The sequence below is a fragment of the Thamnophis sirtalis genome, unplaced genomic scaffold (assembly GCF_051295495.1).
Source record: "Thamnophis sirtalis isolate CommonGarterSnake01/CBP01778 unplaced genomic scaffold, rThaSir2_p1.2 scaffold_14, whole genome shotgun sequence".
Lineage (NCBI taxonomy): Eukaryota > Metazoa > Chordata > Lepidosauria > Squamata > Natricidae > Thamnophis > Thamnophis sirtalis.
The window spans coordinates 1,593,171-1,620,328 of NW_028261394.1; positions in this window are offsets into that span (position 1 = coordinate 1,593,171).

Consider the following 27,158-nt stretch of genomic DNA (forward strand, 5'->3'; position numbering starts at 1 on the left):
TTGTCCAGGATGGTGGTGGTGTCCAGGATAGGAGCCATGAGGGGGGTACCCTGGCCAGAATTCAATAAAGCAGGCTGCTCACTGCCAGGAGTTCGATCCTAACCAGCTCAAGGGTGGCTCAGCCTTCCATCCTTCGAGGTCGGTCAAATGAGGACCCAGATTGTTGGAGGCAAAATGTTGACTCTGTAAACTTGTTGTGAAGCACTATGGAGTGGTTTATAAGTCTAAGAGATTAAGATTAAGATTAGATTAAGATTTAGTTTATTTGTATGCCGCCCTTCTCCGGGAGGGACTCAGGGCGGCAAACAACTCAAAAGGGGAAAAAGGGATACAAACACAATACACGTAATTAAAATACACAAGAGTCACACAGCCACACCCGTCGAGAGGGGAGGGGAACTCATCAACCCCAGGCCTGCCGGCACAGCCAGGTTTTGACGGCTTTCCGGAAGGCCTGGAGAGAGGCGAGGGTCCGGATCTCCGCGGGGAGTTCGTTCCAAAGGGCCGGAGCTGCCACAGAGAAGGCCCTCCCCCGGGTGGTAGCCAGATGGCATTGGCTGGTGGACGGAACCCGGAGGAGGCCAACCCTGTGTGATCTAACGGGTCTATCGGAGGTAATTGGCAGCAGGCGGTCTCTCAAGTACCCAGGTCCAATACCATGAAGGGCTTTATAAGTTACGACTAGCGCCTTGAAGCGTATCCGAAGACCAATAGGCAGCCAGTGCAGCTCACGGAGGATAGGTGTTACGTGGGTGAACTGAGGTGCACCCACGATCGCTCGCGCGGCTGCGTTCTGGACGAGTTGAAGTCTCCGAATGCTCTTCAAGGGCTGCCCCATGTAGAGCGCATTGCAGTAGTCAAGTGCAGTTGTTGTGGTGTAAAAGACTCCTGTCTTGGGCAGGGGGTTGGACTAGAAGGCCTCTAAGGTCCCTTCCAGCCTCAGGATTCCACGATGCTCTTCTCTCAGAAGTGTCCTGTTTCAACGTCGGGCTCTGCCAAGGCCCTTCCTCCCAGCTTTCCTTCCCAACGTTCTCCTTTCATCCAGTTTCTGGAATCTCTCCTTTGACATCCGGCCCCGCAGCTCGCAAACGCCTTCAACGTTCAACCCAGGCTCAACAGAACCAGCAGGAAGGGAATGGCGGTCGCATGTCTCCCTCTCCCCCCCCCCCCGATTGGGCGAGCCGCCATATGCTCCTTTTGGTGGCAACTGCAGAGGAAGGCAAAGGCAGTGCCCCCTTCCCCCCCCCCCGTGCCCTCCCCCTGTTTTCCAGAAGCCTCTGCCCCTCTCCGCTTACATCCCCTTTTCGGTAAGGGAACCGCAAACATTTCTCTGGCGCATGATTAGAGGCTGATTACTAATGGTTGCTTCTCCACCCAGTGAGGAATGATTTTGGCAAGGAAATTTGGAATAATAGCTCACACGAACATCTTAGCAGCTGCAGAAAACACACACAAAAGGCCGAGGAGGGAAGGAGGTGGGGAAAAGAAAAGATTTCCACATCCTTTTAAGATCAGCACGAGGCGTTGATTTCCCTCTGGATTTCACTGCGCTAGAAAGAGAGAGACTGACTCAACTCTTCCCCTAACAACGGCCTTGTGGAGTTGCGCAGCTGGGCCGTCCTTTCCCGGATCACGTGGTAGCAATAGCAATAGCAATAGCAGTTAGACTTATATACCGCTTCATAGGGCTTTCAGCCGTCTCTAAGTGGTTTACAGAGTCAGCATATTGCCCCCAACAATCCGGGTCCTCATTTCACCCACCTCGGAAGGATGGAAGGCTGAGTCAACCTTGAGCCGGTGAGATTAGAACCGCCGAACTGCAGATAACAGTTCAGTGGTAAAACTTCCAGGATGAAAGGCAGGGTCGGCGGGGGTCAAACTGAATGAGCCGGGCTGCAGCAATGGCCGGCAAACCGGTTAAAGGAAATGGGGAGAATGTGACTCCGTTCCTTCTTCCCTCCGGTATCTACAGCTCAGAAGCAACGGATGGAAACTTATGCGAGGGAGATCCAACCCAAGAACCAAGGAGAAACTTCCTGGCAGGGAGAACAATGAACCAGTGGGATAGTTTGCCCCCCCCCCACCAAAGTCTTGGGGGCTCCATCACTTTTAAGGCTTTGAAGAAAAGACTGGGCAGCCCCTTTGTCTGAAGTGGGGTCTCTTGCTTGAGCAGGGGGCTGGACTAGAAGACCTCCAGGGTCCCTTCCAACTCTCTCCCTCTGGGTGCGTCTTATGAAAAGAAGAATTGGGGGGGGGACACCAGCTGAATTCCAGTACTTGAGAGCCTAAAGAAGAGGTTGGACAACCATTTGTCCAGAATGGCATAGGATCTTCTGCTTGAGCAGGCGGTTGGACTAGAAGACCTCCAAGGTCCCTTCCAACTCTGTCCCTCTGGGTGCGTCTTATGAAAAGAAGAATTGGGGGGGGGGACACCAGCTGAATTCCAGTACTTGAGAGCCTAAAGAAGAGGTTGGACAACCATTTGTCCAGAATGGCATAGGATCTTCTGCTTGAGCAGGGGGTTGGACTAGAAGACCTCCAAGGTCCCTTCCAACTCTCTCCCTCTGGGTGCGTCTTATGAAAAGAAGAATTGGGGGGGGGGGACATCAGCTGAATTCCAGTACTTGAGAGCCTAAAGAAGAGGTTGGACAACCATTTGTCCAGAATGGCATAGGATCTTCTGCTTGAGCAGGGGGTTGGACTAGAAGACCTCCAAGGTCCCTTCCAACTCTCTCCCTCTGGGTGCGTCTTATGAAAAGAAGAATTGGGGAGGACGGGACATCAGCTGAATTCCAGTACTTGAGAGCCTAAAGAAGAGGTTGGACAACCAGGATGGCATAGGATCTTCTGCTTGAGCAGGGGGTTGGACTAGAAGACCTCCAAGGTCCCTTCCAACTCTCTCCCTCTGGGTGCGTCTTATGAAAAGAAGAATTGGGGGGGACGGGACATCAGCTGAATTCCAGTACTTAAGAGCCTGCCACAGAGATTAGGGGGGTCAACCTATGTTTTTAAGCACCTGAAAGCAGGAAAAAGAAGCAATGGATGGAAACTAACCGAGGAGAGAAGCAACGTAGAACGAAGGAGGAATTTCCTGACAGTGAGGACAATTCATCAGTGGAAAGGCTTCTCTTCGGGAGCTGTGAATGCTCCACCATTGGAGAGAGATCGGACAACCATTTGTCCAGGATGGCATAGGATCTTCTGCTTGAGCAAGGGGCTGGACTAGAAGACCTCCAAGGTCCCTTCCAACGTTGTGATTCTGTCCCTCTGTCATTCTGCCAAGCCAACTGCAGCGAGGCGGGGGGGGACGGGACTGCACCACTGGTGAGAAAACCACAGATCGGAGCTGCAAAGGAGCAGGTCACCAGCTCGAGAGAAAAAGGAAGGGGCCTCAGCCCCTCTCCCTCTCCCCCCTCCCCATCCCTCTGAAGGCATCTCAGGAGGTTCACCGGGGAGATCCGCCTCCCGGAGGGGGGGGGAGGGCTTCTGGAGGGATCTGCGAGAGCCGTCTGGCCAATTTATGTACCAGCATGTAATGCGCACCGTTAGAAGCTGCCCGCGTGGAAATGTCAGTGTGCTTAGAAGTCATTAGCTGGGGAGACAGGGAGAGAGAGAGAGGGAGGGAGAGAGGAGACGAGGATGGGGAGAAGAGAGTGGCTGGAACGATGAGGGAGGGACCGAGGAAGGGAAAATAATTAATTTTAAAGAATTGTTTAGCAGCAGCCTCTCCTCTTTCCTGCGTGCGGTTTGGGGATTTGGCCCTGTTGCAGAGGAGAACGTGCGGATGCGGCGAAGGTGATTGGCAGCGTTTTCTCTGGAAGCCAATGAAAGGGGGGGGGGAAGCAGGAGAATTTTAACCGAGGAGGAGGAGGAGGAGGAGGAGGAGAAGGAGAAGGAGAAGGAGAAGGAGAAGGAGAAGGAGAAGGAGAAGGAGGAGGAGGAGGAGGAGGAGGAGGAGGAAAAGAAGGAGAAGAAGAAGAAGAAGAAGGAAAAGAAGAAGAAGAAGAAGAGGAGGAGGAGGAGGAAGAGGAGGAGGAGGAGGAGGAGGAGAAGGAGAAGGAGAAGGAGAAGGAGAAGGAGAAGGAGAAGGAGAAGGAGAAGGAGGAGGAGGAGGAGGAGGAAAGAAGGAGAAGAAGAAGAAGAAGAAGGAAAAGAAGAAGAAGAAGAAGAGGAGGAGGAGGAGGAAGAGGAGGAGGAGGAGGAGGAGGAGAAGGAGAAGGAGAAGGAGAAGGAGAAGGAGAAGGAGAAGGAGGAGGAGGAGGAGGAGGAAAAGAAGGAGAAGAAGAAGAAGAAGAAGGAAAAGAAGAAGAAGAAGAAGAGGAGGAGGAGGAGGAGGAGGAGGAAGAGGAGGAGGAGGAGAAGATCTTTCCTCCCTCCCTCAATTTCCTGACTTTTAAAGCCATCCAGCTGTTTCCCGACAGTTCTACGGTGGGGAGGCTGTTCGAAGGGCCCCCCAGCACCTTCCCATCCTTGCCCTCTGAATCTTATTAACACCCCCATGATTTGTCGCTGGGGTTTGGGCTAATCAATTTAACACCATTAGGCAGAGGAAGAGAAGAGCTGGGAGCTCGGCTGGGGATCCAGCCCAGGAAATCTTTACCGGTGGCAAAAAAAAAAAAAAAAAAAAGTGGGGGTTCGGGGGGTTCGGCATGAGGAGGGAATGCCTGCATAAACTCCCGTGGGTTTAAGCCAGGGGTGCCCAACCTTGGCCAAGTTGAAGACTTGTGCCCATTCAATGCCCAGAATTCCTCCAGGAACCGTGGTGGCGCAGTGGTTAGAGTGCAGCACTGCAGGCTACTTCAGCTGACTGCTAGCTGCAGTTCCACAGTTCAAATCTCACCGGCTCAAGGTTGGCTCAGCCTTCCGTCCTTCTGAGGTGGGTAAAATGAGGACCCGGATTGCTGGGGGGGCAAGAGGCTGACTCTGTAAACCGCTTAGAGAGGGCTGTAAAGCACTGTGAAGCGGCATATAAGTCTAAGTGGTATTGTCCTTCCTTCCTTCCTTCCTTCCTTCCTTCCTTCCTTCCTTCCTTCCTTCCTTCCTTCCTTCCTTCCTTCCTGTCTGTTAGAATGCAGTATTGCAGGCTAATTCTGCTGACTGCCTGCAGTTCAATTCAGCTCCAGGTTGACTCAGCCTTCCATCCTTCTGAGGTGGGTAAAATGAGGACCTGGATTCTTGGGGGCAAGAGGCTGACTCTGTAAACTGCTTAGAGAGGGCTGGAAAGCACTATGAAGCTGTATATAAGTCTAAGTGTTATTGTCCTTCCTTCCTTCCTTCCTTCCTTCCTTCCTTCCTTCCTTCCTTCCTTCCTTCCTTCCTTTCTTCCTTCCTTCTTTCCTGTCTGTTAGAATGCAATATTGCAGGCTATTCTGCTGACTGCCTGCAGTTCGATTCAGCTCCAGGTCGACTCATCCTTCCATCCTTCCGAGGTGGGTAAAATGAGGACCCGGATTGTTGGGGGCAAGAGGCTGACTCTGTAAACTGCTTAGAGAGGGCTGGAAAGCACTGTGAAGCGGCATATAAGTCTAAGTGGTATTGTCCTTCCTTCCTTCCTTCCTTCCTCCCTCCCTCCCTCCCTCCCTCCCTCCCTCCCTCCTTCCTTCCTTCCTTCCTTCCTTCCTTCCTATTAGAATGCAGTATTGCAGGCTAATTCTGCTGACTGCCTGCAGTTCAATTCAACTCCAGGTTGACTCAGCCTTCCATCCTTCCGAGGTGGGTAAAATGAGGAGCCAGTTGTTGGGGGCAATATGCTGACTCTCTGTAAACCGCTTAGAGGGGTCTATGAAGCACTATATAAGTCTAAGTGCCATGGCCATTCCCCAGGAGGAATCCTTGAAGTCCACAAGTCTTAAAGTGGCCAAGGCTGGACACCCCTGGCTTAAGCAATTAAGGGATGAAAGCTTGATTCAGAGGAAGTTCTCCAGCCAACGTCTCTTCTCTGTCGGAAAAGTCCACTTTGGAACTGATCCATCAATTTCCTTCTCTCTCTCTCTCCCTCTCTCCCTCCCTCCTTCTCTCTCTCAAAAGAAAAATGAATTCTCACGTCCCATAAGTGAGCCAAAAGGGCTTTGGGGAGCATGCACAAAGAGTCCCTTTTTTGTTCTGAGTTTCAGGGAGGCCTTTGAAGGCAACCGGCCTGCCCTTTCTTATCTCAAGCTTAAATTTGCCAAGTCTTGAATTTCGCAAGCAGGTGACATGCGAGGTTTCAGAGCCACCACTGAAGGCAGTGGCTTTTCCCCTACCCAAGCAGATTAGCCAGCACACACACATGCGCGCACGCGCACACACACACACACACACACGAACACACACAGACAAAGAGACAGGGACAGAAACAGAGAAAGAGAGAGAGAGAGAGAGAAAGGAGAAAGAGAGACACAGAGAGAGAGAGAGAGAGAGGACAGAGAGACAGAGAGAGAGGAGAGAAAGAAAGAGAGAGAGAGAGAGAGGAGAGAGAGAGAAAGGAGACACACACACACACACACACAGAGGACAGAGAAAGACAGAGAGGAGAGAAAGAAAGAGAGAGGAGAGAGAGACACAGAGAGAGAGAGAGGAGAGAGAGAGAGACAGAGAGAGAGGAGAGAAAGAGAGAGAGGAGAGAGAGACACACACATAGAGAGAGAGAGACAGGAGAGAAAGAGAGACAGAGAGGAGAGAAAGAAAGAGAGAGGGGAGAGAGAGAGAGGACAGAGAGAGACAGAGAGACAGGAGAGAAAGGAAAGAAAGAGAGACACAGAGAGAGAGGAGAGAAAGAAAGAGGAGAGAGAGGAGAGAGAGAGAGGAGAGAGAGAGAGGAGAGAGAGAGAGGAGAGAGAGACAGAGAGAGAGACAGAGAGAGAGGACAGAGAGATAGAGAGAGAGGAGAGAAAGAAAGAGAGAGAGAGGAGAGAGAGACAGGAGAGAAAGAGAGACAGAGAGAGAGAGAAAGAAAGAGAGAGGAGAGAGAGAGAGGAGAGAGAGAGAGAGAGAGGAGGAGAGAGAGAGACAGAGAGAGACAGAGAGAGAGGACAGAGATAGAGAGAGAGGAGAGAAAGAAAGAGAGAGAGAGAGGAGAGAAAGACACACACATAGAGAGAGAGAGACAGGAGAGAAAGAGAGACAGAGAGGAGAGAAAGAAAGAGAGAGGAGAGAGAGAGAGAGAGAGAGAGAGAGAGGAGAGAGAGAGAGAGGAGAGAGACAGGACAGAGAGAGACAGAGAGACAAGAGAGAAAGGAGAGAGAGACAGAGAGAGGAGAGAGAGACAGAGAGAGGAGAGAGAGACAGAGAGAGAAAAGAAAGGAGAGAGAGACACAGAGAGAGAGAGAGGAGAGAGAGAGACAGAGACACACAGAGAGAGGAGAGAAAGAAAGAGAGAGGAGAGAGAGACACACAGAGAGAGAGAGGACAGAGAGAGACAGAGAGAGGAGAGAAAGAAAGAGAGAGAGAGAGAGAGAGCGATACAAACACACTACCAGCTTTCAAACATGAAATATGAACCCTGCCATTTCAGGAACGGGAAGCCTCCGTTTCTGATTAAAAGAAGCCAAAGGCCAGGCATTCTGCTCCCGGTGGACATTTCTGCCCCTGGTGACCCCCAATGCTCCCCCCCTCCCCAAGGTCTCCTTTGCTCAGTCTGTCAAAGTCAGCAATCATCCTTATAGCAACCTTAACCAAAGAGGGGACAACTCACCCACCCACCCGACCCCTTTGGATTCCATAACTATATGATGATTTATTCAACGTACACCCCATGTTTCCATCAAGGCAAAACGCAGCTCGAAGCAGCGAAGAAGAAGAAAGAACAAAATACAGAAAGAACGAAAGGAGAGGGAGGGGAGAATGCAAAGGACTACAACACCTCAACCAAGATCCTCATTCCTTGATTGCACCAAAAAGTGACGGAGCATTCAGAATTAGCTTTGATCCCGCCAGAACCATTCCCATCCTTATTAAGGGTGGAAACATTGTACAGGGTTAAGACTGAAGCCATCCATGGCTTGTCAACTAAACCGCATATTCCCTGGATTCACAAACCCCCTTCGGTTTGAAACCAGGTTTGGTGAAATCTCAAGGTCTGAATCTACCAAGCCAACAACAAGCCAGCTTCATTTCGATCCGCTGCGTTATGCAAATCTGGCAGGACACACTCCAGTAGATCAAGATGAGTAAATATGTTGTCCAAACACTCTAACCAAGTTAATTAGCCCACTCATTAACCCAGATGGAATCAGTAAACCCAGAAGATTATAGCTTTAGGCTGAGTCGCCGTAGCCTGGGAAACCCTCGGAAAACAGCAATTGTCCGACAACGGGTGAGTTGTGTCGGTTGTGTTCTCCAAAGGGAGAAGCCACCATGTGTTTCAAACATCTTGAGGAGCTCAACCCAACTGCAGATCTCAAGGTTGTGCCCTACTAGGATTTATGGAACAAGCCGCTTTTTCCACACGTCGGTAAACTGAAACATACGATTCACAAACCAGAATCTGGGGGAGCCCCACAGCGTCACGAAGCTACAGGTGAATCTGTGACATCGCAGCTTCTGTCCACCATGTTCAAGGTTTGACTTCATAACCTGTCTGACCCACAAAGGCCAGAGATAGACCCAACCTTGGCAACTTTTAAGACTTGAGGACTTGGGAAATTCTGGGAGTTGAAGCCCTCAAAACTTAAAAGTAGCCAAGGTTGGACACACCTGACTTAGACCCAATTATTCTTTTAAAATGTACAAGCGCAGAAGCTGGTTTGGCCACAGGGATCCCCCAATTCTGGGGGGGGGAAAAAACCAGGATTTTGGCCTGGGGTCCTTTTTCCTGCATTAACTCTGTCCCGGCTTCTGCTTCTGGGTCAGCTGGAGGCATCTGAAGGGTCAGCTTGGAGAAAGGCCCTCAATCACTCCCACTCTATAAGGGGGAGGGTCTGGGGAATCCTTCCCCCCCCCACCGCTTTCTTTTTGCTTGAAGGCAAAGTCCCTGCCGCGAATGGCCGGAGCGCCTACGTGGGTGGCCGGCTGGCCCCGTGTCCAACAGCAACAGATGCGGCCTCTCAAACTTGACTTGAAGCAACCCAGATGCTGTAGCCTGAAGTGGTTGTGCGGAACTGGCGCCTGGTAAGAGGCAGGAGCTATTTCGGTGGCTGCCCCCCCCCCCGCTCCCCCCTCCCCTTCGCCTGCCAAGAAGGGGGAAGAGGAGCCAGTCAGGTCATCCGGAAGGAGCCTCACCAGCACAACCGGCCCTCCCAGGCCCCCCCCCCTCCGCCAGGCCCTTCGCCTTGGCCGCCCTGGCAAGCTTTCAAGCGGGCTGTCAGCCCTCTGGCCGTTAACCTTGACAGCTGATCAATACATCTGTAATTGATTGTTATTGGCTGTCTCGGCACCGCTTGGGCATCCAGATTGACTGCTGCAAACCGTGATTAGCCAGGACCGCAAGTGCGCGAGGGTGGTAGAGCCTTCCCTGCCACGGGCACCCAGGAGGCTGGTTGTCCTTTGCCAGGGCAGAGGGAGAGAGGGAAGGAGAGAGAGAGATGGAGGGAGAGAGGGAAGGAGGAGAGAGAGGAAGAGAGGGAAGGAGAGAAAGAGAGAGGGGGGAGGGAGGAAGAGAGGGAGAGAGAGGGGGAGGGAAAGAGGGAAGGAGAGAGAGGGAAGGAGGGAGAGAGGGAGGGAAGGAGAGAGAGGGAGAGTAGGAGAGAGAGGGAGAGTAGGAGAGAGAGGGAGGGGAGGGGGAGGGAGGGAGAGAGGGAGGGGAGGAGAGGGAAGGAAGGAGAGAGGAGGAGAGAGGGAAGGAGGGAGAGAAGGAGAGAAGGAGAGGGAAGGAAGGAGAGAGAGGGAGGGAGAGGGGGGGATTGAGGGGGAGGCAGAGAGAGGGGGAGAGAGGGGGAGAGTAGGAGAGAGAGGGAGAGTAGGAGAGAGAGGGAGGGGAGGGGGAGGGAGGGAGAGGGGGAGAAGAGGGAGAGAGGCAGGGGAGGAGAGGGAAGGAAGGAGATAAAGGAGGAGAGAGGGTGAGAGAGGAGGAGAGAGGTAAGGAGGGAGAGAATGAGAGAGAGGGAGGGGTAGAAGAGGGAGAGAGGCAGGGGAGGAAAGGGAAGGAAGGAGATAGAGGAGGAGAGAGGAGGAGAGAGGGAAGGAGGGAGAGAGGGAGAGAAGGAGAGAAAGGGAAGGAAGGAGATAGAGGAGGAGAGAGGAGGAGAGAGGGAAGGAGGGAGAGAGGGAGAGAAGGAGAGAAAGGGAATGAAGGAGAGAGAGGGAGGGAGAGGGGGGATTGAGGGGGAGGCAGAGAGAGGGAGAGAGAGAGAGGGAGAGAAGGAGAGAGAGGGAGGGGAAGGAGGGAGGGAGAGGCTCAGCAAAGGGCCAGAGCAAGAGAAGGAAAGAGCTTAGCCACAGGCAAAGTCATTAGGGAACCGGAGGCGAAAGCATCCAACGAAGCCCTGGGTGAGGAGACTAAGGCCAGGATCAGAATTCAGCAGGAGTCTTCTCTCTCTCTCTCTCTCTTTCTCTCTCTTTCCCTTTCCCTCTCTCTCTCTCTCTTGCCTTAATCCGGGAAAGTGATGCATTTCCTTTCCCTTCGCATTCGCTTTGCATTTTTCACCGCGCTTTATCCCAAACGGGGCAGCCATCAGCCAGAGGGATGGATTAATTCCACGCGCACGCACACACAAAAATGCCCCCCCCCCGCCTGCGCCCGCTCTCTCTTTCTGACCCGGCAGCAATCCTTCCCTCTCCAGCGCCTCCAGACCAAGGAATAATCGCCAGCCGGCAAGCATCATTAATTAGCAGCAGATGGTGCACCCCGACAGGTAACTCACTACCTCCGTGGCCGAGCCACTGGCATCTGAGCCACATTCCCTCGGCCATGGGTGGGTGGGTGGGTGCGTCCATGCACCCATCCGTGTGTGTGTGTGTGTGTGTGTGTGTGTGTGTGTGTGTGTGTGTGAGAGAGAGAGAGAGAGAGAGAGAGAGAGAGAGAGAGAGAGAGAGAGACATGCAGAGCTGTTAACAGAGAAGCGAAACCATCCCCCTCTGGAGCAGGGAGAGGTAGGAAGGGAAAACCCTTTGTAACTCCGGCAGGGAACTGTGTTCAAGCCACCGGTGAGATAACCCACTCCCGAAAGAGGGGGAGAGAGAGCCTGGCATCTCGCTGCTTCCTGGGCGTTAAGATTTACTGGCGGAGCGTTAATGGGCCTGCTCAGTATTCCACTCCAGACGGCAGATAATGCCTTTGCCAAACTAACTGCCATAAATTAATTAAATTAATCTGCTCCATGGGGCCCGGCCCCACCCCGCCCCCCCTCCGATGCCCAAACCAGGCAGATAAGAGGGGCCGGCTACCTTCTCCTCTCGGGTGGCAGCTGGAAAAATCTGCCCCCCCTTTTCTCCCCACGCCCCTCCCCCCAGCTAGCTTCATGAGTTTTTGGCACTTTTGGCATCGTACGCCACCTGCCTGCTTCAGCTAATCGCTGTCCTGGCGGTTTAGATCACATTCGTTTCCCGTGTAATTAAGGCTGTCCAGGAGGGCACGCAGCTGTTTCTGGCGGCCGTTCCCTCTTACACGTCAACGTGCCTCCTGCACAGATAGGTGCAATTAACCAGCCCTGTTCACAGTCATTAAGCATTAATGCACCTCATTAGCATAAGAACTGGGAAGGCTCCGATGCAGGGGAAACCCCCGTAGGACAGAGGGAAGGGGGTTGCGGGCAAGGCAGCAGGCCCCACACTCCGGATGACCCCTGTCCCAACCCGTTCCAGGGGGCTTCGGCATCGGCCCCACAACACACACACCCTTCCCCGAGAATCAGCGACCCCTTCCTCTTCCCTACCCAGAGATAGGAGACACGGGAGACGGGGGGATGTCTAGATGGATCCGTGGTTACGGAACTAGATCAAGGCTAGGATGCTTAATCAAAGGAACATGGGTGTCCACTGTAACAAGATGTTCTTAGCTAGCAGGGCCAAGGAACCACTCATGCCCTGACCTCAAGAATGCGCTTTACATGGGGCTGTCCTTGAAGAGTGTTCGGAGACTTCAGCTTGTCCAGAATGCAGCCGCGCGAGCGATTGTGGGTGCACCTCGGTACACCCACGTTACACCTATCCTCCGCGAGCTGCACTGGCTGCCCATCGGTCTCCAGACACGCTTCAAGGTGCTAGTTGTTACTTATAAAGCCCTACATGGCATTGGACCTGGGTACCTGAGAGACCACCTCCTGCCAATTATCTCCCAAAGACCGATTCGATCGCACAGGCTTGGCCTTCTCCGGATCCCATCTGCCAGCCAATGTCGGCTGGCGACTCCCCGGGGGAGAGCCTTCTCTGTTGCTGCTCCGGCCCTCTGGAATGATCTCCCCATTGAGATCCGGACCCTTACTACCCTCCCGGCTTTCCGTAAAGCTACTAAGTCCTGGCTGTTCCGGCAGGCTGGGGGCTGTTAAAGCTCCCAGCCCCGTCTTAATTGTGGATTTTAAAATTGTTTGTATTGTCTTATTTATTCCCTTCCCTGTTTATTGTGAGCCGCCCAAAGTCCTTCGGGAGTGGGCGGCATACAAAACCAATAAACCTCAACCTCATGGGAACTGGAGATGCTCCTCTGTGGAAGCCAGAGTGTGATGCGGCCACATGTCCAACTCTTTCCCTCTTCCTCTTGAAGAAGCTTCTTGGATTGAGAAGCAAGACGTCTTCAAGGAAAAGCAAAGTCCAGTGGCCTTTTGGGGGGGCGTGTGGGAAGCCCCTTTGGCACAAACCTGGCCCGGAGGACTGAGAACCTCCATAAACCTATCTTTGTGCAAGCCAACACTCTCCCCCAAGGGGTCAGGCGTGGGTTGAGGACGATGAAGAGAAATCGAAGCGAGAAGGAGGAGTCCAACTCTTGGAAGATCCAGAAGGAAACTTAGCAATAGCAGTTAGACTTATCTACCGCTTCATAGGGCTTTCAGCCCTCTCTAAGCGGTTTACAGAGTCAGCATATCGCCCCCAACAACAGTCTGGGTCCTCATTTTACCCACCTCGGAAGGATGGAAGGCTGAGTCAACCCTGAGCCGGTGAGATTTGAACCGCTGAACTGCAGATAACAGTCAGCTGAAGTAGCCTGCAGTGCTGCATTTAACCACTGTGCCACCTTGGCCATTGCAAGGAGAAAACCAGATGGCCACCCGCTCTCACGTCCATCAGCCAAGGGTGGTGGCAGAGGAAGGCTCGAGTAGTCGACAACTACGAATCTACAACTGGCCTGGTTTTCTGTTCAGCTGGCGTCACGCCACAGAGCAAAGGTCTCCTGGGCCCAGCATAGGAAGTTCTCGACTTAACAACGGTTTTCAAATTGCAACCATTCCAAAGTTAACCAAAAGTGACTTACGGCCCTTTTTCAGAGTTACAACCTTCGCAGCCTCTCCATGGTCCACCTCCATTCCAAATCCCTCCTCTTGGCAACGGACTCGTTTTTACGACGGTCGCAGTGACCCTGGGGTGGCGCGATCGCCTTTTGCGACTTTCTGTCAAAGGCGGAGAAGTCAATTTCACTCAACATCTGGGCTGCCAACTTATTGCCAGCTGTGACGATTCACCTAATGACGGTGGCAAGAAAGTTGCTAAAATGGAGCAAAACTGGCTTAGAAACAAACCTCTTGGGGTCCAGTGTGGCTGTACGTCAAGGGACGCCTACGCCTGTAGGACGTTCGGGCACGGAAAGTGCCTTCCTTGGCCAACAAACAAGCCCTCACCCTTTCCAGAAGAAATCCGTCACTGTCAAGGTAAGAGCAGAGCCCCCAAACATCCAGAATGCAGCCGCGCGAGCGATCGTGGGTGCGCCTCGCTTCACCCACGTAACACCTATCCTCCGCGAGCTGCACTGGCTACCTGTCGATCTCCGGATACGCTTCAAGGTGCTACTTGCCACCCATAAAGCCCTCCATGGTAGTGGATCTGGGTACTTGAGAGACCGCCTACTGCCAATTACCTCCACGCGACCGATTAGATCTCATCGATTAGGCCTCCTCCGAGTTCCATCTGCCGGTCAATGCCGACTGGCAACCACGCGGAGGAGAGCCTTCTCGGTGGCAGCTCCAACCCAATGGAACGATCTCCCCGTGGAGATTCGTACCCTCACCACCCTCCAGACCTTCCGCACAGCCCTCAAAACCTGGCTATCCCGTCAGGCCTGGGGATAAAGACTGTAACCCGCCCGAATGGTATGAATGTTGTGTTTTAATCATGTATTGTCTTATATGTAAAAGTCTGTTTTCCCCCTTCCTTTGGATTGTGAGCCGCCCTGAGTCCCCCCAGGGAAAAGGGCGGCATATAAATAAACCTCTAATCTAATCTAATCTAATCTAATCTAATCTAATCTAATCCGTCCTACCCACCGTGGCATCAAGCCAGCAGCCTTTATCGCCACCCTCCACCTTCCTGTTCCCCCCAGGAAACCAGCAGAGGCAGCCCCAACAACAGCCCCTACGGAGAACCCCTTCCTCACTCCCCCCCCCACACACACCAGAGTTCCCACCCTCAGCCGAGGAAGCCGGCGGGCGAAGCCGGAGAGACGAGGTTGCTGGTTTCCCCCCCTGATAAAACGTCTGAACGGAGGAGCAAAAGCTCTCGAAATGAGCACCAAGTCCTTAGGGAGCTCCTACAAAATGGCAAGCAATTTCTTCCAATTCAACACCTGGATTCCCTCCCTCCCTCCCTCCCTGCCCCCCTCCCTGCCCCCCTCCCTCTCTCTAATAGCAGCAATGCAGGAGGCAGGCCAGCCCCCTTCTCAACCCCCTGCTCGGAAAATGACAGAGGTGAAGCCCTCGTCCTCCATCAACTGGCTGGTGCCAGCCTGCGCTTCTCAATTTTGCCTTTTGTTTCGAGGCGGTTGTGGGGGTTTTTCTTTTTTTTCGGTGCAATTATAATTAGCCAGGACAGCAGCGGGGGGGTGGGGGGCTGCAAAGTGGGGGGGGGGGAAGGGAAGAAAGAAAGGAAGGAACGGCAGCAGTTCAGGGAGACAAGGATGGCTTGTTTTGCTCTCTTTTTTTCAGAAGTATTATTTATTTTTTCAAAGCGCCGTAGCATTTCTGCAGGTCTGTGCCTATTGTACTGCCGCCAGCATCTGAAGAGACACGTGCAGGCAAGCAGGGTCTCATTGTAAGCTGTTTCAATGGCAAACGAAGGGGGAAGGAGGAGAGGGAGGGGGGGCTAAGACTCAGCCTTGGGGAAAAGAAATGGCTTGCCAAAGAAAGAGAGAGAAAAGAAAGAGAGAGGTGGAGAGCTGGCCACGAAGGCAGCAAATCGCTTCTTCTTTTTTAACTTGAGCTCTTGGCATTTCCTCTCTGGCATTGCTACCTCCAGATCGGGTGACTTTGCCGGGGTGCTGGGGATTGGGGAGGGCGGGGGGGAGCGGGGGGGGACTCTGCTCCGTTTCCACCTCTATCGCTGGCAACAGCTGGCCCCTCTTTGTCGTGCCTGGCTGTGATTAGAGAGGAAGCTGCCAGCTCTCCTGGTTGAAGGCTAAAAACGATGGTTTTCTCCTTCGGTTGTCTCCTCTCGCTTTGCTGGGGAAAGGAGAAGAGGGAGAGGCGGTGGGGACCCATCTTTCTCCGGGCCGGGAAAAGGCTCTGGGTTTGCAAGGCTGGCATGGCAGAGGCCCAAGGAGCAGTCAAGAAGCTCAAGGTGGAACAGCTGCCCCTGGAAAGAAGAGGGCCCTTGATGGAGGCTCAGCTCTCCATCCCTGGTGGACGTTCCCCACAGCGTGGGCAAGAAAGCACAGCCCACAAGACGCCCCGCCAGCCAAGGGAAGTAACAGATGGCCGGACGCGGACTACGGATGGAGCGCCTGGTCAATGGCGAGATTGCCACGCACTGCTGCACACCATGGGTTGTGGGTCAAGACCCCAGAGACACCTCAACTCCGGGCAGCCAGGAGGGACGTCAAGGACACCGAAAGGAGGACCAGATCTCCGAAGGGAGCGTGGGCCTTTGGAGAAGACGGAGCAGATCAGCTGCGGGGAAGAGCCGTGCTCCCGCTGCTGCCATCGGCGCTCTTGCTTTCTAGCGGGATCTAGAAGAGCCAGGCGGATTCCTCCAGATCCAGACACGTCTGGGTGGAGCGAACGACCAAGGGTTGGGTGGCTCTGCCAAACCCTCCTAGCCCACCGTGCTAGGCAGGAAGCTCTTGAAGGCCTACCAGCCTCGACTTGCCAAGAGAGGCCGGCGGGGCGATGCAAAAAGCACGCCGAGGCTGATCTGCGGAAGCCAAACCTTCGGTTGCACCGTGTTTCCGGATGGGATTCAGAACTTGGCAAGGCCCCCCGGTTGGGTTCAGAAAGCAGAACGAGCCCTTTTCATCCTTCCCTCCTGGGGAGGGGTCCTTTTATGGGAGGTTCTGAGGGGCTCTTGTCATCCAAGGCCTGGCTCTTATCCCTGAGGGCAGGTTTGGGGGCAGCTCTGCCTTTCCTCTGCTTCCACAAAGGGGAAACAAGAGGGCATAAAGCAGGGGCATCCAACCTTGGCCAGTTTTAAGACTTGTGGACTTCAATTCCTAGAATTCCCCAGCCAGCATGGCTGGCTGGGGAATTCTGGGAATTGAAGTCCACCTCTGAGAGTTGACGTCTGGGATCCTGGGAGTTGAAGTCCACAAGTCTTAAAGCAGCCAAGGTTGGGCACCCCTGGTTCAGCTCATCGTTCCTCCACTGTGGCATCTTTCACCACGCCTGAACTTCAACTCCCAGAATTCCCCCAGCCACCATGTTGATGGACACAGAAGGGGCTTCTTTGAGACCACCCCCCCTCTCGCTCGCCCCTCTTCCTGGACTCCAGCAGGCCATAAGAAGGCCCACCTATCCCCACCCTGCATCAATAGGTGGGTGGGGGCTTCCTGTAGGAAGAGGAGCTGTTTGCCAGCGGGAGGCAGGGAGGGGCGCAGGTGCTTGTCAATCTCAAGGCTCTGAATAGGCCCCCTTTTTTAATGGATGCGAAGAAACAGAGAGGCTGAACGGAAGGGGGGGGAACAGAGGCAAGCAATACCCCTCCTCCTCCTGGCCTTGCTAGGTTGGGCTAAAGCCCCCCCCCTCTTCCCCCTTTGCAGGGAAGCCAAAACCAGGGCAGGCAGAACAACCCCCTCCTTCCCCCCCCCCCCGCTGTGGCGTGCCACATAAATCTCTGCGCCGGGACCTCCCTGCAATTGATAAAGCGAAACAAGTCTTAAATGTTTAACGAGCAAATAAACCTGTTAAGGGAGATGATTAACCGTCTGCCGCAGCTCACATTTCAAGGCGCCCTGGCCCCACCTCCCCAATGGCGGGGTGGGGGGGGCGGGGAAAGGTCAGCTTGCTTGGGGGGGGAGGGGTGTGGAGAGGGGGAAGAAGAGGACCCCCCCCCCCGACACACCTGGGCCCCACCTTTGCAAGGAGGGCGAGGAGGGCCTTGGATGCCAGGGCTGGTAAAGGATCACACCCTGAGGTTAGGGAAGGGAGCAGGGGGGAGACTGGGGGGTGGGGGTGCAGAAGTAGGGAGGGGGGGGGCTTGAGAGAAGGACAGTGCCTGGGATGAGGTCCCCATACTGGCCTCTAAGAAGAGGGCCCGGCCACGGAGGTATGAAGGAGGCGTGGAAGGTACCAAGATGCCCACATATGCCTTTCTGGAAGGGAAGGATCCAGCAAGCTTTGCCAGTTCTGGGTGCCCCCATTGCCCAGAGGCCCCGCCTGCTCGACCAGGCTGCCCGCTGCTTCCCTGTCCTCCGTACCCCCTCCTTCCCTACCCTGCCGACTGCCAGGGTCCGTGCCAAGGTCCACCACCCCCCACCCCCAGCAGAAGCTGCCTGCACAGGCCTAGCTGGAGGCGCCTGAGCCGCAGCCAAGAAGGCTGGCAGCCGAACAACTCCGAGGAGGAACTGGGCAAACGAGAAGCCGCCTCAAGCTGTCGGTAGGCAGCGGGAAAGATCCGGCACCGTCCCTCCCGCCCGCCACGGAAAAGCTTTGTTTACACGGGCAGTGTGGCTCCTTCTCACGGGACCAGCTCTGGAGCGCCTGGTGGGGAGAGGGGGAGTCGGGGAGGGGGGGGAACAATAAAGAATACATAAAGACGGATAAAGACCCGCCTACTCAGTTACGGGGGCGTGGCTTGGAAGAGGGGGGAAGAGCCCCCAGGTTGAAGAGTCCCACTGAAAGGGGTTGGGCTAGATGACCTACGGGGACCCTGCCAACTCTGTTAAAGGAGAAGACGGTGTTTCTGAGAGGCTAAGAGCCAGGTAGGGACTCTCTCAAATGAACCCTGGGCCTCTTCCTCTGCTTCTCAACCTTGGCCATTTTAAGTTGGGTGGACTTCAGTTCCCAGAATCCCCCAGTCTGGTTGGGTGGGCTTCAGTCCCCATAATCCCCCAGTCTGGTTGAGTGGTCTTCAGTTCCTAGAATCCCCCAGCCTGGTTGAATGGACTTCAACTCCTAGAATCCCCCAGTGTGGTTGGGTAGACTTCAGTCCCCAGAATCCCCCAGCCTGGTTGAGTGGACTTCAATTCCCAGAATCCCCCCCCCGGTTGAATGGACTTCAACTCCTAGAATCCCCCAGCCTGGTTGAGTGGACTTCAATTCCCAGAATCCCCCAGCCTGCTTGAGTGGACTTCAATTCCCAGAATCCCCCAGTCTGGTTGGGTGGACTTCAGTCCCCAGAATCCCCCAGCCTGGTTGAGTGGACTTCAATTCCCAGAATCCCCCAGCCTGCTTGAGTGGACTTCAATTCCCAGAATCCCCCAGCCTGCTTGAGTGGACTTCAGTCCCCAGAATCCCCCAGCCTGGTTGAGTGGACTTCAATTCCCAGAATCCCCCCCCCTGGTTGAATGGACTTCAACTCCTAGAATCCCCCAGCCTGGTTGAGTGGACTTCAATTCCCAGAATCCCCCAGTCTGGTTGGGTGGACTTCAATTCCCAGAATCCCCCAGCCTGGTTGGGTGGACTTCAATTCCCAGAATCCCCCAGCTAGCATGCATGGACATGGTCAACCCTTGTATGTTGCAGATACCTATCTCTACAGGCTACCCCCAAAGGGCACAGGTGAAGCTGCCGATGTCTTGACCCAAAGCCTGGAGACTTCAGCTCCCTCCACGCTAAGCCCAGGAACGACACGGAACAATTCCGCCAGAATAATTCAGCTCTTTATTTGCTTGCTGGGGGATTCTGGGAGTTAAAAATCCACACGTCGTCTTCCAATGGCCCCAGTTGAAAAACACTGGGCTAAACTTCCCGGGACGGTGGTGGTGGTGGTGGGTACCAAGAACAGCGCCTGACATCCAGAAGGCCAAGCTAGAACCAGATCTTCTCGGTTGCCCCAATCTAGCTGCCTCAGGATGGCATCCCACCCCTCTGAGCGTCAAGGCAGCCGGCTGTTCCACCTGTGTTACTACGTGATCCGTTATGGCCCGGACAAACATCCTCAGCGTGCCAGGGAAGGCGATGATCTCAGCCTCCTTACAGGAACTGGGTAGGTGGGTCCCTGCTGCCCTCCGAGGGGGAGAAGGTGAGATTCGAGAAGAGGGAATTGAGCTCCATTTGGCTGGGGGATTCCGGGGCTGGCTCTCTCGGGATCCGCAAGAAGAATCGCCGAAAGAAGGCAAAGGAGGAAGAAAAGGATCGTGTGAATGTAATCCAGCAGCTTGGGATTCAGGAAAAAACAAAACCTTCTCCCCACTTCGCCTGCCAGCCGACAGAACATACATTTGGACGGCGAGAAAACCGGCGGCAGCAGTGCACATTCAGCCTGGCTGCCTGGTCCTTCGCCACTTTGCCAGAAGTGTGCCATCCTCCGAATCGGAAAGGGAGGCTGGAAGGCGTCCAGAGCTTTGACGGGGACCAGAAGGGGGGCAAAGCGGGGGGGGGGGTCTCAGCCCACAGCATTCACCCCAAACACGGCTTCGGGGGAGGGTTGACTCGGCCGCAGCCCGAGAAGGCAAAGTTGCTGGTCCGTCGGGAGCATTTCCTGCCCTCCAAACTCCTCCCCGGTGTGGCAGGAGCCAGGGTGGCATTGCCAGGGATGCCCTCCCCACAAGGCGGGAGGAGGAGCAAGGTGCCAGGGGGAGCCAAGTGCCAGTGGGGCAGCTGCTGCCTTTTTAATTTTGTGTCTGCATTTTGTGCTTTTCAAAAATAGAAAAACCCGAACGGGGGAATTTGTTGTTGTTGTTGTTTCTTTGTGAGTCAAAGGGATGGCTCTTCCCACCGCACCCCCCCTGCTTCTCCGCCGAGTCTTCCTGCAGGCTGATTGGTTCTGTTTCTCCAAGATAAGGACTCAGGCTGGCGAGAGGTGTTGGGTTTGTGGATCTGGCAAAGGGCCGAAAGGTGCCTTGGTGGCTTCCACCTTCTCCTCCCTGTGGGTTTTTCTCTCTCTCTCTCCTTCATTCTCTCCTTCTCTCCGTCCTGCTCTTAGCCTGGAGCCAGCTCAGAGCTCCTTCTATTTAATCTTCATCTCTGAACCCAGGAGGGTTGCTCCTCCTCCTCCTCCTCCTCCTCCTCCTCCTCCTCCTCCTCCTCCTCCTTCTCCTCCCACCAGCTACTTAGAGGATGAAGTGCGGCTGGCACCACCCACCCCTCCAAATGCCCCCTTTTCTTTCCCTTCTGATCTGCCTTTTCAGAGTCCAAAGGAAGCCTCTAGGCCTGAGAGGGTGAACCGGTGGCACCTGTGCCAGAGGTGGCACACAGAGCCTTCTCGGTGGCCACACGTGCCGTCACCAGCTGATCTTCTAGTTTCCGGAGCATATGGTCTTGGCGGGCGCTGGAGTGCCAGAAAATGGCCCCAAAAATAGCCAAAACAAGGGCCGTTTTCAGGCCATTTTTCGGCTATTTTCAGGCTGTGTTTTGGCCCCAAAACAGCCCCAAAACGGCCTGGAAAACAGCCAGAAAACAGGGGGGAAAAACTGGCTAAATACAGCCAAATATGCCCCCCCCAAAAAAACAGCCGAAAAATGGCCCAAAAATCCGGCATGTGCACATCGGCAGCTGGTCATCTGGTTTCTGGAGGGTTCCAGTTTGGGCACTGGGTGCCGAAAATGTTTGCCATCACTGCTCTAGGCTGCCATCCCAGGTGGGGGGGGGGTTAAAGACAGACCCCCTTGCTAGTCTCCCCACCCACCTTCCTTCCTCTCTTCCTTGCTTGTCTTGGGAAGGAACCACGTAGAATTAAGAGCTTCCTCAAAGCTGAAGATTGAAGCAGCCTCGCAGAGGAAGGAGCAGGCGTAGAAGCCCATCCATCTCCCAAGTCTCCAGCTTGGAAAAACTCAAGTAATAGAAGACCCCCCTCCCCAAAAAGACCTCTAGGCGCACCAGAGGTGGGACACCTACATGCAACCTTTTGGGGAGCCCTACAGAATATGGCCAGAAAAAAAAGTCGAGATGGTGTCCATCATGGATGGTGGACCTGAAGCCTTCTCTGGGATGCAAGTCAAGAGGATTGACTCTACTGGGAAGACATGACAAAGCCACTTCCGGCCAAGAAAAACAGCCACGGAGTCCATGAAGTCCTCGGGAGTGTTGAACCTCCCGGACTCAAGGGAGACTTTCCTATGGATCTCCAACGGCCACGAAACGCACCACGATTTCTCCAGATCGCCTTCCTCTAGTCCAGTGTTTCTCAACCTTGACGACTTGAAGTCCTGTGGACTTCCCAGAATCCCCCAGCCAGCACAGGTTGAGAAGGTTGAGAAACTCCCAGAATCCCCCAGCCAGCACAGGTTGAGAAGGTTGAGAAACACTGCTCTAGTCCATGTTCAACAACAAAGAGGAGTAGCTTATATATACCATTCGGGGATCCCCAAATACCTGCGTGAAGGTATCTCATCCCTTGAGAACCTTCCAGGCAGTTCTACCTCCTCCAGCAAGACGACGGTGAAGGGACTCGGGTTCGAGGAGATGACAACGGCTCACAAATTTGGGGTGAATGTTTCCACGGCAGCCATTTTTCTATCTTTCTGTTTTCATTTGGCATTCAAAATTAGCTCACCGTTTTCAGCCCAGTCTTAGAAACCAGGAGAAATTAAAAGGGTGGTGGATCCATGACAGGTAGCCCTGTTCATTTAGCGGCCGTCCAAAGTTACAGCGGACTGAAAAAAAGGGACCTACGGCCATTTTTCACCCTTATGACCACTGCGGCCTCCTTGGAGTTGCGTGATCAAAATTCAGATACTTGGCAACTGGTTCATATTTACGATGGTTGGGGTCCCGTGATCCTCCTTTTGCGACCTTCTGCCCAGCAACGGCCATACAATAATACAATAGAAGAGTTGGAAGGGACCTTGGAGGTCTTCTAGTCCAACCCCTTGCTCAGGCAGGAAACCCTACACCGTTCCAGATAAATGGCTATCCAACATCTTCTTAAAGACTTCCAGTATTGGGGCATTCACAACTTCTGGAGGCAAATTCTGTTCCCCTGATTTAATTGTTCTCACTGTCAGGAAATTTCTCCTCGGTTCTAAGTTGCTTCTCTCCTTGATTAGTTTCCACCCATTGCTTCTTGTCCTGCCCTCAGGTCCCTTGGAGAATAGCTTGACTCCCTCTTCTTTGGGGCAGCCCCTGAGATCTTGGAAGACGGCCATGGGGAAAAACGGATCCACTGAACAACCATGTGACTAAATGAAGAACAACTTTGACAAGGAAGGTGGGGGCAAAAGTCACGTAACAAACGTTTCACTTAGCGGCAATAATGTTGGGCTCAATTGTGGTCATAAATCAAGGAGGTTGGGGCTCAAGGGGACCTCGGAAAACCAGGAAATGTTCAGCAGTGATACCCAGCACCCCCCGATTCCAGGTGTCCAAAACTTCTCAACACCAAACTCTTTACTGGGACACGGGCCTCATCCTCTTTCATCGGAAGCCTCCTGAGAAACCCCTCCTGGTTCTGGAGACCTCCTCCTGGAGGACAATCGATGGCCTACTCTTCCAGAAGCCTGGCACGAAAGACCCCCCTCCCCCCCAAAATTGTATTCAATTAATTTTGCCGAGGGATGGATGGATGGATGGATGGATGGATGGATGGATGAAAAGAGAAAGCAACAGATGTCTTCCTTCATTGCCATTCCATGGTGTGGGTTTCAAGCCTCCTTTGCTCATCTCAAAGGGATAATAAAGCCCTCCTCCTCCTCCTCCGCTTCCTTTTAATTATTAAAAAAAGGAGAGAGAAAGCTTCTCTGCTCTCTCCCTGTTGTCCTTTCCCAGCGGTGGTTCGCTGCACAGAGAAGGGGGTTTCAGAAGAAAAAAGGGGGGGAGCGTTACTCTTTCATAAGCCTCTGCTCAGATCTCCAAAGCTTTGTGGAGCGTCTTCTGAGCTGGTGGGTCCCGTGGGGGGGGTGAGTCACCTTGCAAACGGGGCAGAAGGCTACCCTTCAGCAACCCAGACGGGGCCAGAGGGACCCCGGGGCTCCCAACACCCCCCCCCCCAGATAGCAATAGCAGTTAGACTTATATACCGCTTCATAGGGCTTTCAGCCCTCTCTAAGCGGTTTACAGAGAGTCGGCATATTGCCCCCAACAATCTGGGTCCTCATTTCACCCACCTCGGAAGGATGGAAGGCTGAGTCAACCCTGAGCCGGTGAGATTTGAACCGCTGAACTGCTGATCTAGCAGTAGCCTGCAGTGCTGCATTTAACCACTGCGCCACCTTGGCTCATGGGGTCCTCTAGCACCTTCTCCGTAGGAACTCTGAAGAAACCCTCGCGGCCTTCCTGAGGAGGCCCCAAGTGGAGAAGACTACAACTCCCAGGAGGCCCCGGGTCATTTTGAGTTCAGCACCGCGGACAGATGTTGGACTCCAGAGCCCACACTGCCTGCTGGGACTTGTAGTCAGGTCTCTCTCCACCCGTTGTCCTTGCCAGATGACTATCTGGATTCTCCAAGGAGTCTCCCTCTGAGGAACCTCAACAAAACTACCTTTAGAAAAGGAGAGGGGGGGGGAAGGGTCACCCATCTTGGCACCTACCGTTGAATTTCAGCAGGAGGCGGCAATGATTCATCCCTTTTGTTGAAGGATGCCAATTTTTGTATTTAAAAAAAGCACTCTACCCAACCCTTGGGGGAAAAGACAATGATTTTGAGATTCGGAGGGCACAGCTATGGTGGAAAACATTGTCCAGAAGAAACATTCGCTCAAAACTAGAGGGGGGGAAAAGGAGGGGAAGGGCCAAAAAAAGGACCCTTCACTCGGGGTAATAAAATATCTTAGGCCAGTCCAGAAGTTTTCGGGCTAATCTTCCTGAAGCTTCTGTTTCGGGGACTTTGGAAGGTTCTTGAAAACAGATCCTTGCCAAAAGCAGACAACAGCCCCACCGCAGGCAGCTGGACAATCGCAGCCCATTTCCTGCCCCTCTGCCAGAGGAAAAACGGATGTTTGCCAGGCTGTTTAAAATAATTAGACCAGACCGAGAGATTTTCACCAGTCTCGTACAAACCTCAACACGGCATTCTCGTGTTTTCAATTTTTATTTTTTGCAGCATTCGGGGAAACAAAACCTCCTGCCGATTGACTTGTGTTTTCACCAACAATTCCACCCCAATTTCGCCTCATCGTAGAATAGAAAAACGCCCGCCGATAAAAAGGCGTGCAGGGTGAAGACGAAGCCAGATTTGCTACCCTCAAACCCATCATGCGCGAGGCCGCCACTCAAAACGGCTGCTAAACCAGGCTGCAAATCCTTCCGTGCATTGGAACAGAAGCATAAACCATCCCGGGTCTCGTCGTAAAACAAAACACAACCGCCGCCACAGAAGAGACCAAGAGACAAAAGTAATTCAACTCCCCTGGACGAATGAACGCCTGTGATAATTCCACAACACCAAGGAAGCACGAATACGCTCTGCAGGCACAAATCCTTGGCTTACAACCGTTCCTCTAGTGGCCATTCAAGAGGGACTTTTACGTTTTTCACACTGACGACTGTTGCAGACAGCAAGGTCCAGATTCACTTAACCAGCGTGTTACTATCTTATAACAAGTGCAGCGATTCACTTAACAACTGTGGTTGTAAATTGGGGTGACATTTAATTAAACAACGTTTCACTTAGGAACAGAAATTGTGGGCACCATTGTGGTGGTACGTCAAGGACTCCCCGTAACACACTTGGTTTTACTGGCTAAAAGCAGATGTTTATTGTAAACAACTTTGCGTCTGGGTGCAAACTGCTCTTTTCTCTTTAAACTTGCCTGTTCTGAAAACTTTATGGATAAAGTTAGGAAGATGCTTCCCTCACTACAAGCTGGGGACTCAAAGTCAGATTAATACATCGGAAATCAACACATGTTAGGCTTGACGAGGGGCGTTAGATTTTAATGTAATATGATTGCACATGTATACTGTCTTCTCTTATTTCTTCTTTAAAACTAAGATAAGTATATTGATATGGAAGCATAAATACCATCAACATAGAATGGAGTTTGCTCAGAAGCTGAAATACACCAATGGGAGGAAGAGTGGGAAGCAGAGGAGAGAAGAAAGATAGGAAGAGAGGGATAAGAGAGAGGGTAAGGGGGGAAGATGAGGAGGATAAGGAGGAGGGGAATGAAGAGAGAGGAGAAGGAGAAAGGAAGGGGAAGTAGAGTAGGAAAGGATGATGGAGGGAAGAAAGGATGTAGAAGAGTGGGAAACAGAGGAGAGAAGAAAGATAGGAAGAGAGGGATAAGAGAGAGGGTAAGGGGGGAAGATGAGGAGGAGAAGGAGGAGTGGAATGAAGAGAGAGGAGAAGGAGAAAGGAAGGGGAAGTAGAGTAGAAAAGGATGATGGAGGGAAGAAAGGAGGTAGAAGAGTGGGAAACAGAAGAGAGAAGAAAGACAGGAAGAGAGGGATAGGAGAGAGGGTAAGGGGGGAAGATGAGGATGATAAGGAGGAGTGGAATGAAGAGAGAGGAGAAGGAGAAAGGAAGGGGAAGTAGAGTAGGAAAGGATGATGGAGGGAAGAAAGGAGGTAGGAGAGAGGCAGAAGAAATAGGTGTATGGAGAGCAGAAGAGCCAATAATGGGTTTTTATCTTTCTGGGCGTTGATGACAAGAGGAACTGATGTAATTACTACTTCATACAATAGGACAGTGGTTCCCAAACTTGGCAACTTTAAGACTCTGCTGGCTGGAGAATTCTGGGAGTTGAAGTCCACAAGTCTTAAAGTTGCCAAGTTTGGGAACCACTGCAATAGGATATTGGCTATGTAATAGTATACATGTGATTATATGTTATGAAAGTGGAAAATAAAAAAAGTATATTAAAAAGAAAAGAAATCAACATGTTAGAATTATAAGATGGCAACAGTGGGGAAGAAGGTTTTGAGGCTACCTTCGACCAGGAGAGGTCTAATCCTTGGTTAAAGGTAAAGGTTTCCCCTTGCACAGATGTGCTAGTTGTTCCTGACTCTAGGGGGCGGTGCTCATCTCCATTTCAAAGCCAAAGACCCAGCGTTATCCGAAGACGTCTCCGTGGCCATGTGGCCAGAATGATTAAACACTGAAGGCTGTTCCCTTCCCACCAAAGGTGGTTCCTATTTTTCTACTTGCATTTTTATGTGCTTTCAAACTCTGCTAGGTTGGCAGAAGCTGGGACAAATAACAGGAGCTCACTCCGTTACGCGGCGCTAGGGATTCGAACCGCCGAACTGCTGACTTTTCTGATCGACAAGCTCAGCGTCTTAGCTGATAATTCAGAACAGTTCAGCTCTACAAACTAGTATAGGAGTGTCAAAAAGCTATAAACACACATGCATCTAACGTGGAAAGGCACTTTTTCAAACCAAGACATTCATTTTCCAGGGGGTTGGACTAGAAGACCTCCAAGGTCCCTTCCAAGCCCCCACAATGCTACGATTTCATCTCTGTGTGGATTACAAATGGGGTGAGGACAAAGTTTCGCCCCAGACAGGTAAACCAGAAGGTGAAGAAGTGAACAGGGCAAAAAAAAAAAAATGGACAGGTCAAGAAAAAAAAACACGAATTAATTGACTCTAAGAGGAACAAGAATGAATTAAATTCAGTTACCCTCATTCTTTACCATCTGGATTGGAATTTCCTCTTTTGAACTCATAAAAAACCCCATTCCTTGGGGAGCATTTGAACACCTGGATTCAGGTGAAAAACCAGGTCCAGGATCTCAAACGAAAGTGCTTCTTAGCATCACAGTTTACCTCCCCGATAACTTTTCCTACCATTCTCTTCTCACTGTTTTTATCTTACATCAAATCATTCGGCCATCTAAACCAGGATGG